We start from the raw sequence: 13,210 nt of genomic DNA, 5'->3' as shown, positions 1-13,210 counted from the left end.
AATAGTGACCAACCAGAGGTTTAGTAGGACTGTGAGCAGGTTTGGTTCTCATTTATAGCTGTATATTGTCTCTTGCAGGAAATGGAGTCTTCTGGCATCGGATGGAGTCCTCCACCATTCAGTAAAAATCGCCTTCCAGGATAATATATCAGCCGGTATGATCCTCCTCTGTCTAATCTCTCAGTTGTAACAGGAAAATTATGTTAATAAAGAAGAGAATTAAAATGGGAAAATTTATTGAGCCTGGGTATGCCCAATGGGCTCTGTTTTGTAGGTAAGGGTCTCGCGCCAATAATATAATAAATGAATTAAATTGTGAATAAATTAAAGTGTTTTAAGCTGCTCCCCAAAATTCAGAGACTGAATAAAGACAAAATAGCAAGACAGGGGGCGCTCATTACCATAAATGCAAAATGTATGTATGTGTGTAAATGCCAAATCTGTGCAGTAACTGGCATCCACCCAAAAGGCTATGTTTTGTATCAAAAAAACATTTATTTTCTCAATAAAAAAATAAATCTCTCGGTTGGCCCAGTTTGCTGGGTATTCGCACTCTCGGCTCTCGCTGGTCATGTGATGACAATTTCTTTCCCCGGCAGATCGACCATGTTGATTACATGCTCTATAAGCCAGTTTTGTCTGATACACCAGCAGTGTTGATCTGTGATTTAAGCTTCAGGAATGGCAACAGATTGGTCTGAGCTGGGTCAATACACTATATGTGCTATTATATATATATTTTGTAGGGATTTTTACTGTCCTTTTTATAGCTTTATACGGTCTCTTGCAGGAAATGAATTGCTCCTGTATCCAGGGAAGATCACCAAGCAGGATATTGATGCACACAGGTATGATCATCCTCCATCTTCTCTTGGTTGCCCCAGTTTGCTGGTACTTATCTCTGGGTATTCTCAGTCTCGGCTCTCGCTGGTCATGTGATGACAATTTCTTTCCCCGGCAGATCGACCATGTTGATAATTCGCATGCTCTAAGCCAGTTTTGTCTGATACACCAGCAGTGTCAATCTGATTACGTTTCAGAAATGGCAACAGATTGGTCTGAGCTGGGTGAACACACCCAATAATGTGTCATTATATATTAGTAGGGACTCTGATTATTTTGACTGTTATTTTATAGCTTTATATGGTCTCTTGCAGGAATGCAGTCCTCCCCAGTGACGATCACCAAGCAGGATAATATCGCAGACAGGTATGATCATCCTCCATCTAATCTCAGTTGTTTCAGTTTGCTGGGACTTCTCAGTCTCGGCTCTCGCTGGTCATGTGATGACAGAATTTTTTCCCCGGCAGATCGACCATGTTGAGCATTTGCATGCTCTAAGCCAGTTTTGTCTGATACACCAGCAGTGTAGATCTGTGTGCGGTGATGTGTGTGGTTGCTGTGTGTTATAGCTCTACAATGTCTCTTGCAGGGAACGGAGAGGCTTTTGACCACAATGACGGATCATCATGTAGTACAGGTATGGTGTACACTTTTGCCATCTCATTAATATTTTGGGTTCTGTTTGCTGGGACTTGTAGTCCTCCCAGATGCAGTGATTGGAGGTCATCTCTGATCTTGCTGGTGTATGGAATGATTGAACTTCCCCCCCCCCCCAACAGATTGATACTATAAGCCAGTTTAATCTGCTACGTCAGTGTTGGGCCTTTAACGCTGCAGGGGGAATGGGTACAATCCTTGTGTAGCAGGCTCTCTATGGGGGAAGTACCTTTTGGGAATGATGGATGACTGGTGGGGACAGGTCATAATGTTTCCTTTTGGCTGCATTATATGGGATATATTGGGATCTATGATGCACTACATCGGGGATATGCAATTAGCGGACCTCCAGCTGTTGAACTACAAGTCCCATGAGGCTTAGCAAGACTCTTACAGCCACAAGCATGATGCCCAGAGGCATAATGGGACTTGTAGTTTCGCAACAGCTGGAGGTCCACTAATTGCATATCCCTGCACTACATTGATTCAATGCATGCTTATGAGGTATTGGAAGATCTGTAATACCAAATGCCCTCCAGTGTCTGTGCCTGGTACTGCACACCCAGCACTATTCTTATACAATGCATTGGGTTATTACATGGAGTGTGTAGGTTCTATAATGGAACATGTCTGCTCCTAGTACTGCACACCTTGCACTATTCTGATGCAATGTATGGGGATTATAATATGGAATGCATAGAATCTATAATGCACGTTGCCCCCCCCCCCCCCCCCCCCGGTGTCTGTGCTTGGTACTGCACACCCATCTAAGGCTGTAACCAATGATTATTTTCATAATCGATGAGTTGACTGATTTTATTTTGATTAATCGGTTAACAACCTTTAAAAGTGTGGTGTATAATTTTAGTTAATATGTCAAGTTTAAAAAAAGGCAATTCATTCTTAAATGTCTCTATGAAGTGGTAAATATATAAATTACCAACTATATGGCTTAAAACAGGCAATTATCTCTAATCCACCATAAGAATAAGATGTACTATATATACTATTAGAGGTTGAATCTGGTAAATGTCATCAGACTCCGATTTAATAAATTTTTTTTTTTTTTTTTTTAAAGAAAGTTTAACTGTTTTGCAGATTTTCAAACGGAACTGTAATATATTATATGATGGCCATACAGGTCTTCAAAAAACAAAAAGGGGTTAAAACGAAAATGAGCACTTTAATAGTACAAAGACCAAATAATCGCTACTGTAAGGGTTTTTTTTTTATTTTTTTTGCTCCTTTTTGTACTATAGGGCTAATTTTAGGGTGTGGATTTTTTTTTTTCCCCCATTGTTACTGGCCGATTAATCGATTAGTTGTTTCAGCCCTACACCCATCACTATTCTAATGCAATGTATGGGGAAATATTATAAGCAATGCATAGGATCTATAATGCCTGGTACTGCACACCTAGCACTATTCTCATCCAATGTATAGGGGAATATTATATGGGATGCATGTTGCTCCCTGTGCCTGGTACTGCAAACCCAGCACTGTTCTAAAACGGGTCTCAAAACTGCGGCCCGAAGGCCAGATGTGGCCCTTTGTTTGGCCTTTATCCGACCCTTGGGCACTATTCCTCCCACTGACACCAACAATGGGGCACTAGATCTTCTACCAATGATGGGATACTATTCCTCGTACTAATAGGGGTACTACTTCTCCTTCTATTGACCACCAACCCTGAGGCCATATTTATTTTCACTGATGCTGAGCCCTTGACATTTTCTGGCCCTCCTAAAGTGTGAAGGACAATAAACTGGCCCTTTGTTGAAAAATTTGGAGACCCCTGTTCTAATACAATGCATAGGATCCATAGTGCACTGAAGCCCCCTGTGTCTCTGGTACTGCACACCTAGCAATATTCCAATGCAATGTATGGGGAATATTGTATGCAATGCATAGGACCTATAATGCACGTTGCCCCCTCTGTCTGCCTGGTACTGAACACCCATCACTATTCCAATATAATCGGGAATATTATGAACTGTATAGGATCTATAAAGCATGGTGCTTGGTACTGCCTACCTAGCACCATTCCAATACAATGTAAAGGGTAATATATGAAGTGTATTGTATCTATAATGCACCCCCCCCCCCCAGTGTCTTGGCCTGGTACTGCACACTTACAACTATTCTGATACAATGTATAAAAAATATTGTACAATGGCCTTAAAGCAGGGTTGTCAAGCTGAATTCCATTGTGGGCTGCATCGGCATAATGGTTGCCTTCAAAGGGCCACTTCTATCTGTAAGACTAGATGTCCAGAGCATCTCGCCCTCCCCTTAAATTAATGTTGAGTCCCCTCTCTGGCTCAAAGGAAAGAGCAGCCTCCGGAGGAGGCGTTCTGTTGTCCTCTCTCTACTGGGAGTGAAGGCGGAGACTAAGGATGTGAGAGGGCCAGTTGAAATGACCTGGCGGCTGGATTCGGCCCACAGGCCTTTGGGTTGATGTGTGAAATCTGGTGCAGCAGTGCAAGGTAGCCAATCGGCTTCTATATTCAGCGTGTTCAAATGAGCTATGACAAAACCTGGAAGCTGATTGGTTTTTATGCAGAGCCGCACCAGATTTTGCACTCTTGAGTTTTAGTAAATCAACCTTGTGTTTTGACACGTGTGTTTAAAGGATCTGTAATATACAGCGCTCCCCGTGCCCGGTACTGTATACCCAGCACTATTTCTATATAATGTATAGACAAGATTTGGGATGTTGTATAATACAAAAACGATATAGGGAGGATCACTTTTGGTACCATCTTATGTTCTCACTGTATTGGTCTTTTAGACAGCTGCAGCAATTGGGCTTCAAGAATGGCAACAGATTGAGCTGGGTGAATACGCCCAGTAATAACCCAATTCACAACATCGCGCCCATCTACATCACCAACCTCTTCTGTCGATATCGCCCAAATCGTCCCCTCTGCTCCTCCCAGGACCTCCTAGCTCTCTAAATCCCTTGTTGCCTCCTCCCATGCTTGACTCCAGGACTTATCTAGAGCCTCTCCCATCCTCTGGAACTCCCTGCCCCGGTATGTCCGCTCAGCCACCCCCCCCACCCTGTCCACCTTTAAGAGATCCCTGAAAACTAATTTATTCAGGAAGGCATATGCCACACCCACCTAACTGTCCCTGAGCCACCCCCATCATATCATTCTCTGCAGCCATCACCTTTTTGTACCGCTCCCTTTAGAATGTATGCTCTATGAGCTGGGCCCTCCTGTATCTCCTGTACTGTAATTGTGCTGTCCTCCCTCTACATTGTAAACTGTTGGCACTATATAAATCGTGAAGAATAATAATGTGCTATTTATTCGGAAGGGACTGGTGACTAGGTTTAGGGTCTTGTTTATAGCTTTGTATCGTCTCTTGCAGGAAAATGGTGTTCTCCAGCAATCAGTAAAGGTCGCCTCCCAGGATCAAAAAATAAATGGACAGGTATGATCATCCTTTGTCTATTCTCTCGGTTTGCTGGGTATTCTACGTTTCGGCATTCGCTGTTCATATGATGACAGAATTTTTTCCCCGGCAGATCGACCATGTTGATAATTGCATGCTCTAAGCCAGTTTTGTCTGATACACCAGCAGTGTTGATCTGTGATTAAGCTTTTAGGAATGACAACAGATTGGTGTGAACTGGGTGAATACACCCAATAATGTGCTATTAGATAATTGGTAGGGATTGTGATTATTTTTACTGTCTGCCATGTTATAGCTTTATATGGTCTCTTGCAGGAAATGCAGTCCTCCAGTGGAGATCACTCGCAGGATAAGAACTCAGACAGGTATGTTTGCCCTCCATATTTAATCTTTTGTTTGCTGGGGCTTATCTCTGGGTATTCTCAGTCTCGGCTCTCGCTGGTCATGTGATGACAATTTCTTTCCCCGGCAGATCGACCATGTTGATTACATGCTCTATAAGCCAGTTTTGTCTGATACACCAGCAGTGTTGATTTGTGATTTTTAAGCTTCAGGGATGGCAACAGATTGATGTGAACACACCCGATGTGCTATTAGATAATTGGTAGGGACTGTTTCCAACTAGCCTGGTCATGGGGGGGGAGTAATACTTCATACTTCAGATCAGTTATAGTTTTAGACTAAAGATGGTGGGTAGTGTTTATACTGGGTTGATCCATTATCGATCATCTAGCACCAATTGGGCTTCAGAAATGGCAACCAACTTAGTCTGAGCTGGGTGAATGTGCTATCAATTTTTTCGGACTAGGTTTCGGGTCACCTTTTTTTATAGCTGAATGCTGTCTCTTGCAGGAATTTGGGTGTCATGGAATTATCCAATGTTCAGCAAGGATCACCTTCCAGGATATCATATTGAACAGGTATGATGGTGCTCTGTAAAATTGCTGGGACTTCTCTCTGGGTATTCTCGGTCTCGGCTCTCGTTGGTCATATGATGACAGAATTTTTTCCCCGGCAGATCGACCATGTTGATAATTTGCATGTTCTAAGCCAGTTTTGTCTGATACACCAGCAGTGTCAATCTGTGATTTAAGCTTTAGGAATGGTAACGGATTGATTGGAGCTGGGTGAATACACCAAATGTGCTATTACATAATTTAGTAGGGACTGGATTATTTTTACGTGTTTTTTTTTTTTTTTTTTTTTTTTTTTTTTTTTTTTTTATAGCTGTATATGGTCTCTTGCAGGTAATGCAGTCCTCCAGTGAAGATCACCCGCAGGATAAGAACGCAGGTATGACCACCCTCTGTCTATTCTCTTAGTTGCTCCGGTTTGCTGGGACTTGTCTCTGGGTATTCTCAGTCTCGGCTCTCGCTGGTCATGTGATGACAATTTCTTTCCCCGGCAGATCGACCATGTTGATTACATGCTCTATAAGCCAGTTTTGTCTGATACACCAGCAGTGTTGATCTGTGATTTAAGCTTCAGGAATGGCAACAGATTGATCTGAGCTGGGTGAATACACCCAATAATGTGCTATTAGATAATTTGTAGGGACTGGATTATTTTGACTGTCATTTTATAGCTTTTCTATACGGTCTCTTGCAGGAAATGCAGTCCTCCAGTGAAGATCACCCGCAGGATAACGCAGGTATGACCACCCTCTGTCTATTCTTGGTTGCTCCGGTTTGCTTGGACTTGTCTCTGGATATTCTCAGTTTCGTCTCACGCTGGTCATATATGATGACAGAATTTTTTCCCCGGCAGATCGACAATGTTGATAGATGCATACTCTAAGCCAGTTTTGTCTGATACACCAGCAGTGTTGATTTTTGATTTAAGCTTTAAGAATAGCAACAGATTGGTGTGAAATCACCCAATGTGCCATTTACATAATTGGTAGGGATTGAGATTGTTTTTACTGTCATGTTATAGCTTTATTCGGTCTCTTGCAGGAAATGCAGTCCTCCTCCAGTTGGGTTCACCCGCAGGATAAGAACGCAGAAAGGTATGTTCGTCCTCCTAAACTATTGGCTACTCTGGTTTTCTCCTGACTTATCTCTGGGTATTCTCAGTCTCGGCTCTCGCTGGTCATGTGATGACAATTTCTTTCCCCGGCAGATCGACCATGTTGATTACATGCTCTATAAGCCAGTTTTGTCTGATACACCAGCAGTGTTGATTTTGTGATGGCACCAATGCATTGCCATTCCTGAAGCGTAAACACACCCAGGAATGTGCTATTAGATAATTGGTAGGGACTGTTTCCAACTAGCCTGGTCATTGGGGGGGGGGGGGGGGGGGGATACTTCAGATCAGGTATAGTTTCATACTGGGGTTGATCCATTATCGATCATGCACCAATTAGGCTTCAGAAATGGCAACCAATTTAGACTAAGCTGGGTGAATGTGCTATCACAATTTTCGGACTAGTGTCACTTTTTTTTATAGCGGAATGTTGTCTCTTGTAGGAAATGGGAGTCCTGTGACATGGAGTCCTCCAATGTTCAGCAAGGATCACCTTCCAGGATATTGTATTAAACAGGTATGATGGTGCTCTGTAAAACTTATTGGCTGTTTGCTGGGACTTCTCTGGGTATACTCTTTCGCTGGTCATATGATGACAGAATTTTTTCCCCGGCAGATCGACCATGTTGATAATTGCATGCTCTAAGCCAGTTTTGTCTGATACACCAGCAGGGTTGATCTGTGATTTAAGCTTTAGGAATGTCAATAGATTGGTCTGAGCTGGGTCAATACACCCAATAATGTGCTATTGGATAATTGGTAGGGATTGTGATTATTTTTACTGTCCTGTTATAGCTTTTATATGGTCTCTTTCAGGAAATGCAGTCCTCCAGTGGATATCACTCGCAGGATAAGAACAGACAAGTATGTTTGCCCTCCATATATAATCTTCTCTTTGCTGGGGCTTATCTCTGGGTATTCTCAGTCTCGGCTCTCGCTGGTCATGTGATGACAATTTCTTTCCCCGGCAGATCGACCATGTTGATTACATGCTCTATAAGCCAGTTTTGTCTGATACACCAGCAGTGTTGATTTGTGATTTTTAAGCTTTAGGAATGGCAACAGATTGATGTGAACACACCCAATAATTTGCTATTAGATAATTGGTAGGGACTGTTTCCAACTAGCCTGGTCATGGGGGGGGGGGGGGGGGGGGGTAGATACTTCAGCTCAGTTATATTTCTCTTCCGTTCATGGACGGACACAGCAGCAATTGACCTTAGGGTTATCTACCTTTCAGGAGATGACTAGTCTCTCCTGAAAGGAAGGATGTATAACCCTAAGGTCAATGCTGCTGTGTTCCTCCATGAACTCAGAGAAATGGATTTTACGGTGAGTACAAAAATCCTATTTTTTAGACTAAATATGGTGGGGTAGTGTTCATACTGGGTTGATCCATTATCGATCATCTATTACACCAATTGGGCTTCAGAAATGGCAACGAATTTAGACTAAGCGGGGTGAATGTGCTATCAAATTTTTCGGACTAGGTTTCGTGTCGCCTTTTTTTATAGCTGAATGCTGTCTCTTGCAGGGATTTGGGTGACATGGAATGGAGTCCTCCAATGTTCAGCAAGGATCACCTTCCAGGATATATTGAACAGGTATGATGGGGCTCTGTGAAATTTCTTGGCTGTTTTCTGGGACTTATCTCTGGGTATTCTCAGTCTCGGCTCTCGCTGGTCAAATGATGACAATTTCTTTCCCCGGCAGATCGACCATGTTGATTACATGCTCTAAGCCAGTTTTGTCTGATACACCAGCAGGGTTGATTTGTGATTCAAGCTTTAGGAATGGCAACAGATTGATCTGAACTGGGTGAATACACCCAATAATGTGCCATTTGGTAGGGACTGGATTATTTTTACTGTCATTTTTATAGCTTTATACGGTCTCTTGCAGGAAATGCAGTCCTACAGTGTTGAGTGAAGATCACCCGCAGGATAAGAACACATACAGGTATGATCACCCTCTGTCTATTCTTGGTTTGCTAGGACTTATCTCTGGGTATTCTCAGTATCGGCTCTCGCTGGTCATGTGATGACAATTTCTTTCCCCGGCAGATCGACCATGTTGATTACATGCTCTATAAGCCAGTTTTGTCTGATACACCAGCAGTGTTCTGTGATTTAAGCTTCAGGAATGGCATATACTATAATATAATATAATTTAATATATAATTGGTAGGGACTGTTTCCAACTAGCCTGGTCATATGGGGAGGGGGGGGGGCAATACTTCAGCTCAGTTATATTTCTCTTCCGTTCATGGACGGACACAGCAGCAATTGACCTGAATACACCCAATAATGTGGTGGATCATTGGTAGGAATTGTGGTTGTTTTTTCCAGTGTCCAACTGTCCTGGTCATGATGAGGGAGGGGGGCTTCAGATCAGTTATAGTTCAGACTGAAGTTGACGATTAGTGTTCACACTGGATTGGTCTTTCAGCGATCATCTATTGCAGGGATATGCAATTAGCGGACCTCCAGCTGTTGCAGAACTACGATTCCCATGAGGCATAGCAGAACTACGATTCCCATGAGGCATAGCAAGACTGACAGCCACAAGCATGACACCCAGAGTCAGAGGCATGATGGGACTTGTAGTTTTGCAACAGCTGGAGGTCCGCTAATTGCATATCCCTGATCTATTGCAACATTTGGGCTTCAGAAATAGTAGCGAATTTAGACTAAGCTGGGTGAATATGCTATCAAATATTTGGACTAGGTGTCATTATTTTTTTTTTTTTATTATTATTATAGCTCTTGTAGTAAATAGAGTCTGTGGCATGGAATGGAGTCCTCAATGTTCGGCAAGGATCACCATCCAGGATATATTATATTGAACAGGTATGATGGGGCTCTGTAAAATGTCTTTGCTGTTTTCTGGGACTTATCTCTGGGTATTCTCAGGCTCGGCTCTCGCTGGTCATATGATGACAGAATTTTTTCCCCGGCAGATCGACCATGTTGATTACATGCTCTAAGCCAGTTTTGTCTGATGCACCAGCAGTGCTGATCTGCGGTTAAGCTTTAGGATTGGCAACAGATTGGTCTGAGCTGGCTGAATACACCCAATAATGGGCTGTTGGATCATTTGTAGGAACTGATTTATTTTTGCTGTCATTTTATAACTTTATATGTTCTCTTGCAGGAAATGCAGTCCTCCGGTGTTCAGGGAAAGATCACCAAGCAGGATAATAACTCGGACCAGGTATGTTCTTCCTCCATCTCGTCTCCTGGCTATTCTGATTTGCTGACTTATCTCTGGGTATTCTCAGTCTCGGCTCTCGCTGGTCATATGATGACAGAATTTTTTCCCCGGCAGATCGACCATGTTGATGATTGCATGCTCTAAGCCAGTTTTGTCTGATACACCAGCAGGGTTGATCTGTGATTCAAGCTTTAGTAATAGCAACAAATTGATCTGAACTGGGTGAATACACCCAATGTGCTATTAGATAATTGGTAGGGATTGCGATTTGTTTTTCCAGTGTTCAACTGGCCCAGTTATGGGGGGTAAGGATACTTCAGATCATTTATAGCCGGTTCACACTGGGGCGGCACGACGCGACCTCGGGGGCGACTCGGCAAGGCGTTCTGAAGATGACTTCAGAGGCGACTTGCAAAATGACTTCTGTATAGAAGTCAATGCAAGTCGCCCCTGAAGTCGTACAAGAACCTTTTTCTAAGTCGGAGCGACTTGCGTCGCTCCTATTAGAACGGTTCTATTGAATAGAATGGGACGCGACTTGTCAGGCGGCTGAGTCGCCACAGTGTGAACCGGCTCTTGTAGTTCAATCCTGCCTGAACATCAATAGTCAACTTCAGTCTGATCTATTGCAAGGGTCCTCAAACTATGGCCCACCAGTTGTTCAGGAACTACAATTCCAGTCATGTCAGTGAATGTCAGAGTTTTACAATGCCTCATGGGACTTTTAGTTCCGCAACAGCTGGAGGGCCGTCGTTTGAAGATCCCTGATCTATTGCAACAATTGGGCTTCTGAAATGACAATCGCTTTATTCTGAGGTGGGCGAATGTGCTATCAAACATTCGGACTAGGTTTAGTCGCCTTTTTAATAGCTGAATGCTGTCTCTTGCAGGAATTGGGAGTCCTGTGACATGGAATGGAGTCCTCCAGTGTTCAGAAAGGATCACCTTCCAGGATATATTATATTGAACAGGTATGATGGTGCTCTGTAAAATGTCTTGGCTGTTTGCTGGGACTTGGATCTGGGTATTATGTAATCGCACACATAGGTTGGACTCTTCTCTTTTTTTTTTTTTTTTTTTTTTTTTTTAAACTTCACCAACTATGTATTCTTAATCTTGGCTTTCGCTGGTCATATGATGACAGAATTTTTTCCCCGGCAGATCGACCATGTTGATGATTGCATGCTCTAAGCCAGTTTTGTCTGATGCACCAGCAGCGTCAATCTGTGATTTAAGCTTTAGGAATGGCAACAGTTTGATCTGAACTGGGTGAATACACCCAATAATGTGACATTTGTTAGGGACTGGATTATTTTTACTGTCATTTTTATAGCTTTATACGGTCTCTTGCAGGAAATGCAGTCCTACAGTGTTGAGTGAAGATCACCCGCAGGATAAGAACGCATACAGGTATGATCACCCTCTGTCTATTCTTGGTTTGCTGGGACTTGTCTCTGGGTATTCTCAGTTTCGGCTCTCGCTGGTCATGTGATGACAATTTCTTTCCCCGGCAGATCGACCATGTTGATTACATGCTCTATAAGCCAGTTTTCTCTGATACACCAGCAGTGTTGATCTGCGATTTAAGCTTCAGGAATGGCATATACAAATTTATTTTAGGGATTTTTACTGTCTTTTTTTTTTATAGCTATATATGGTCTCTTGCAGGAAATGAATTGCTCCTGTATCCAGGGAATATCACCAAGCAGGATATTGATGCACACAGGTATGATCATACTCCATCTGCTCTTTTGGTTGCCCCAGTTTGCTGGGACTTATCTCTGGGTATTCAGTCTTGGCTCTTGCTGGTCATATATGATGACAGAATTTTTTCCCCGGCAGATCGACCATGTTGAGAATTTGCATGTTCTAAGCCAGTTTTGTCTGATACACCAGCAGTGTCGCTCTAATTTTAAGCTTTAGGAATAGAAACAGATTGGTCTGAGCTGGGTGCATAGACCCAGTGTGCTATTAGATAATTGGTTGGGTGTTTATTTTTGCAAGAAAAAAAAAAAAAACACCCAGAGGTGATCAAATACCACCAGAAGTAAATGATAAAAAATGTTTGGGTACCTAGTTCTGTTCCTGACATCTCCTCTCTTTACAGGACAACACGATCTGGCACACAGGCTGGTCTCCTTGATGCCCGTTCTAGTGCGCTTCATTGTACACAGCTCTGAGGAGACGCGGTCTGCTCAGCGATACGATCGTCTGTTGTGAAAAGGGGCTTGACACATCCTGGAAGGTGCAGCCAGGTGAGCATTGTTGCTGAAAATATACAGACACTTCAATACTGGTGTCTTCTGTTCTAGCTCTGTGCTGGATTTTAATGTGGAATTTTTTTTTTTTCTCTCTAGGAATTAAGAGTTTAGTGATCGGCTAATGAAGATCTTGACTCTCCTTCAGCTAAATCAATAGTTTCCCAGCTGCTGCTTTTGATTTGAGGATAACGCTTCTGAGAGAACATTTCCTATTTAACCTTCATCAGGATTTGAGGCTGTTAATTTTGCTGTAAAATGACCTTCATTTTTACATGGGCTTTCTTTTTTTGGGGGGGGGGGGGTTCAAGTCGCATGAATTAAGTTACATTAACTGCAATTGTGCAGTCATGCAACACTGTACATCAATTAAAGTTGTTTTTTCCCCCACAAATAAAGCTTTGATTTTATTTGATCACCTCCTGCAGGTTTTTAGTCTGCTAGAAATCCTAAGACTACATTTTGAAAACAATGTTACTTTCTGCTGTGAAATATCCAATAAAATATGTAAAAAAAAAAAATATATAATTTCTTTAATTTAGGCCAATATGTTTTGCTACTACATTATTTTTTGGTAATGAAATTCCTAATAAGCATATATGGATTGGTTTACACAAGTTAGTGTGTCTATAGAGATTGATTGTCTGTCTGTCTCATTCTGTCTGTCTCTCTCTGTCTCATTCTTTCTGTCTCTCTGTGTCTCATTCTGTCTGTGTCTCTGTGTGTGTGTCTGTATCGGGGATATGCAATTAGTGGACCTCCCAGCTGTTGCCAAACTACAAGTCCCA

The 13,210-nt window shown here is 42.5% G+C and overlaps 16 non-coding genes and 2 pseudogenes across 16 annotated transcripts; all 18 read left to right on the top strand.

Annotated features, from left to right (window-relative positions):
* The first annotated feature begins 564 nt into the window (after window positions 1-564).
* Window positions 565-652, top strand: LOC120919731. Its single transcript, XR_005744663.1, has one exon. It is a non-coding gene; the product is annotated as a small nucleolar SNORD12/SNORD106 (small nucleolar RNA).
* A 274-nt stretch (window positions 653-926) lies between these two features.
* LOC120919739 lies at window positions 927-1,016 on the top strand. The gene has a single exon (XR_005744670.1). It is a non-coding gene; the product is annotated as a small nucleolar SNORD12/SNORD106 (small nucleolar RNA).
* Window positions 1,017-1,274: 258 nt separating this feature from the next.
* On the top strand, window positions 1,275-1,365 carry LOC120919738. The gene has a single exon (XR_005744669.1). It is a non-coding gene; the product is annotated as a small nucleolar SNORD12/SNORD106 (small nucleolar RNA).
* Window positions 1,366-4,999: 3,634 nt separating this feature from the next.
* On the top strand, window positions 5,000-5,089 carry LOC120919742. The gene has a single exon (XR_005744671.1). It is a non-coding gene; the product is annotated as a small nucleolar SNORD12/SNORD106 (small nucleolar RNA).
* A 271-nt stretch (window positions 5,090-5,360) lies between these two features.
* Window positions 5,361-5,448, top strand: LOC120919730. The gene has a single exon (XR_005744662.1). It is a non-coding gene; the product is annotated as a small nucleolar SNORD12/SNORD106 (small nucleolar RNA).
* Window positions 5,449-5,905: 457 nt separating this feature from the next.
* LOC120919737 lies at window positions 5,906-5,996 on the top strand. The gene has a single exon (XR_005744668.1). It is a non-coding gene; the product is annotated as a small nucleolar SNORD12/SNORD106 (small nucleolar RNA).
* Window positions 5,997-6,296: 300 nt separating this feature from the next.
* On the top strand, window positions 6,297-6,384 carry LOC120919729. The gene has a single exon (XR_005744661.1). It is a non-coding gene; the product is annotated as a small nucleolar SNORD12/SNORD106 (small nucleolar RNA).
* Window positions 6,385-6,652: 268 nt separating this feature from the next.
* On the top strand, window positions 6,653-6,744 carry LOC120919736 (annotated as a pseudogene).
* Window positions 6,745-7,009: 265 nt separating this feature from the next.
* Window positions 7,010-7,097, top strand: LOC120919728. The gene has a single exon (XR_005744660.1). It is a non-coding gene; the product is annotated as a small nucleolar SNORD12/SNORD106 (small nucleolar RNA).
* Window positions 7,098-7,531: 434 nt separating this feature from the next.
* LOC120919735 lies at window positions 7,532-7,621 on the top strand. The gene has a single exon (XR_005744667.1). It is a non-coding gene; the product is annotated as a small nucleolar SNORD12/SNORD106 (small nucleolar RNA).
* Window positions 7,622-7,887: 266 nt separating this feature from the next.
* LOC120919727 lies at window positions 7,888-7,975 on the top strand. Its single transcript, XR_005744659.1, has one exon. It is a non-coding gene; the product is annotated as a small nucleolar SNORD12/SNORD106 (small nucleolar RNA).
* A 654-nt stretch (window positions 7,976-8,629) lies between these two features.
* On the top strand, window positions 8,630-8,715 carry LOC120919724. The gene has a single exon (XR_005744657.1). It is a non-coding gene; the product is annotated as a small nucleolar SNORD12/SNORD106 (small nucleolar RNA).
* Window positions 8,716-8,979: 264 nt separating this feature from the next.
* LOC120919726 lies at window positions 8,980-9,067 on the top strand. Its single transcript, XR_005744658.1, has one exon. It is a non-coding gene; the product is annotated as a small nucleolar SNORD12/SNORD106 (small nucleolar RNA).
* An 807-nt stretch (window positions 9,068-9,874) lies between these two features.
* On the top strand, window positions 9,875-9,961 carry LOC120919723. Its single transcript, XR_005744656.1, has one exon. It is a non-coding gene; the product is annotated as a small nucleolar SNORD12/SNORD106 (small nucleolar RNA).
* A 281-nt stretch (window positions 9,962-10,242) lies between these two features.
* Window positions 10,243-10,332, top strand: LOC120919734. Its single transcript, XR_005744666.1, has one exon. It is a non-coding gene; the product is annotated as a small nucleolar SNORD12/SNORD106 (small nucleolar RNA).
* Window positions 10,333-11,289: 957 nt separating this feature from the next.
* Window positions 11,290-11,379, top strand: LOC120919732. Its single transcript, XR_005744664.1, has one exon. It is a non-coding gene; the product is annotated as a small nucleolar SNORD12/SNORD106 (small nucleolar RNA).
* Window positions 11,380-11,643: 264 nt separating this feature from the next.
* On the top strand, window positions 11,644-11,731 carry LOC120919733. The gene has a single exon (XR_005744665.1). It is a non-coding gene; the product is annotated as a small nucleolar SNORD12/SNORD106 (small nucleolar RNA).
* A 237-nt stretch (window positions 11,732-11,968) lies between these two features.
* Window positions 11,969-12,061, top strand: LOC120919740 (annotated as a pseudogene).
* Window positions 12,062-13,210: the final 1,149 nt, after the last annotated feature.

Source organism: Rana temporaria, chromosome 12, assembly GCF_905171775.1.
Source record: "Rana temporaria chromosome 12, aRanTem1.1, whole genome shotgun sequence".
NCBI lineage: Eukaryota > Metazoa > Chordata > Amphibia > Anura > Ranidae > Rana > Rana temporaria.
This window is presented reverse-complemented; position numbering and strand designations above follow the sequence as displayed.